At 39.4% G+C, this 2,500-nt stretch overlaps 1 protein-coding gene across 4 annotated transcripts in view; it reads left to right on the top strand.

Moving 5' to 3' along the window:
* The window catches only part of LOC134100196 (NACHT, LRR and PYD domains-containing protein 12-like), a 29,018-nt gene that overhangs the window by 12,930 nt on the left and 13,588 nt on the right, over positions 1 to 2,500 (top strand). The gene's annotated exons all lie outside the window — the stretch shown is intronic.

The following is a 2,500-nucleotide window of genomic DNA, read 5'->3' as shown; positions in this document are numbered from 1 at the left end:
TTGTCAGACATGTATCTTTCAATAACATGACGGACAACTTTACTTTCTTACATTCATTTGATTAACAGGCTAGACGAGGCTTTGGCGATTGGCCTAAGCACACTGAAGAGGCTTTCTGTTGTAGCTTGACAAGTATGGGGGTAAAAATAGTGATAATGCAGTTCAGAAAATCATGCTTATAAGCTACGTTTTTTCATCATCTGATAAAGACACACTCCGCGAAAGTCTGCACTCCGCTGAGAGCTCAAGAATCAGCCAAAACAGCCGGCAGCTCCGGTTAAAATGTCGTAAGCTAATTGTCAGCTGTGGTGAAATGTGTTCGTAATCAACGTTATATGTCATAAACGTAGCATACCTATGAAAAGGCTTTGCAGTAGGATTATCCGATGACCAACTTATTGCTTCAATTTGTATTTTATGTGACGTGCAGATGCTGGGTTCATGCCGTTTTGCGCAAGTTTCAAATGTTTAGCTGACTGCGTAGGCCTAATTGATCAGCTATGATGACATTTAGTTCCGTGCATAAGGCTTAGCAACTGTCACTCTACACCCTGTTGCATGTCACGTTTTAATTTGCTGGCCCTTAAACAGAGTCTTAAGTAGAGACTGAGAGTCCATTGTATTTATTGTTTTTGGTTGTTTTGTTCATTTATTGTGGATATTTAAAAATGTCTTCCCATTCCAGTTCCTTATTCTTTAGAAATACAAGTTATTGATCTTTGAAAAGGTGTGCCTGCATTATTATGCCATTATCATTATATTAGATAAAAATGATCTCAGAACGGCAATATTATCGTTTATCGCAATAATTTCTGGGACAATTTATCGTCCAGCAAAATTTGTTATCGTGACAGGCCTAACCACAACAGACATCACACTAGGTGTCGCTATAGAGTCCCTAAGCCACACCCTAGGCCAAAGCTCTGTCTTTGAATAGCAATAGCAATAGCACACAAGCCCACCAAATTTGGCTAATTTTGTGAATGTATGTGTCAACCACAACAGACGACACGCTAGGTGGCATTATAGAGTCCCTAAGCCACACCCTAGGCTAGAGCTCTGTCTCTGACTAGCAATAGCAATAACACATGTGCCCACCAAATTTGGCTCATTTTTGTGAATGTATGTGTCAACCACAACAGATAACATGCTGCTAGGTGGCGCTATGGAGTCCCTAAGCCACACCCTAGGCTAAAGCTCTGTCTCTGATTAGTGATAGCAATAGCACACAAGTCCACCAAATTTGGTTCATTTTCGTGAATGTTTGTGTCAACCACAACAGATAACGTGCTGCTAGGTGGCGCTATAGAGTCCCTAAGCCACACCCTATGCCAAAGCTCTGTCTCTGATTAGCGATAGCAATAACACACAAGTCCACCAAATTTGGTTCATTTTTGTGAATGTTTGTGTCAACCACAACAGATAACGTGCTGCTAGGTGGCGCTATAGAGTCCCGAAGCCACACCTTAGGCCAGAGCTCTGTCTCTGATTAGCAGAAGCAATTCCACATGTAGCTGCCAGGTTACATCCAATTTAAAACCTTTTTTTCTGCCTATAACACCAACTTCCTGTTTCTTAATAAGACGCCATAATTCAAAATTTCGCCATTTCAATATACTTCGAAAATTCAAAAATCTGGTCGCAATTCCTCTTGAGAAACCCCTCAAGATCATTTTAGAGCTTATATGACATGATTTCGATAAACCGTCTAGGAGAAGTGTTTCAAAATATGTGATGTGCAAAAATCATAATCATTACTCAAATTCTTCTTCAAAGATTCACTATAAAGTTTAAATGTAAAATTGAATTTAATAGAACACACATGTCCACCAAATCTGGGCCACTTTCGTGAATGTATGTGTCAACCACAACAGACAACACGTTAGGTGGCGCTATTGAGTCCCTGAGCCACATCCTAGGCCAGAGCTCTGTCACTTAGTAGTGTTACCAATTCCACACATAGCTACCAAATTTCAAGAGTTTCAGAGCATGCCAAGTTGGTGAAAAAAAGGCAAAACGTGGCCCGGAAGAAATTTAATCTGAGCAAAAACAATGAGGCCTTGGTGCTCGGGCCCTAATAATTTACGTTTAAACATTGCCATACACTAGCAGGCTTTGCCTAGCCAGTAATAGACACCATGAGTCCCAATCAGTACCTTGCAGGAGGAGCAATATCAAGTAGGCTAAGTGCCTGAACAGCATAAATCAAATGGAATTCTGATAGGCAGTTCCCTCTATATACTGATAGTTTGGCTATATGTGTGTGAAATGTGAGTCATGGCCTGTTTTACTGTAGGTAAAGAACATTGGTAAAATTAACTTTATTATTCTGCAGTTCCATTGTGTGATCAGTGTGTTAGGCTGTATGTTGCAGCTGAATTGTTTTTCATTTAGTTGCTTAAATACTTAATTGCATCGTTAAATTAATACTTATTTGTAAGCATTAATTTTGAGTAAAATACACATTATTAAGATGTTTTTATTCAATGAAAATCTCAAT

Source organism: Sardina pilchardus, chromosome 13 (genome assembly GCF_963854185.1).
Source record: "Sardina pilchardus chromosome 13, fSarPil1.1, whole genome shotgun sequence".
NCBI lineage: Eukaryota > Metazoa > Chordata > Actinopteri > Clupeiformes > Clupeidae > Sardina > Sardina pilchardus.
This window is presented reverse-complemented; position numbering and strand designations above follow the sequence as displayed.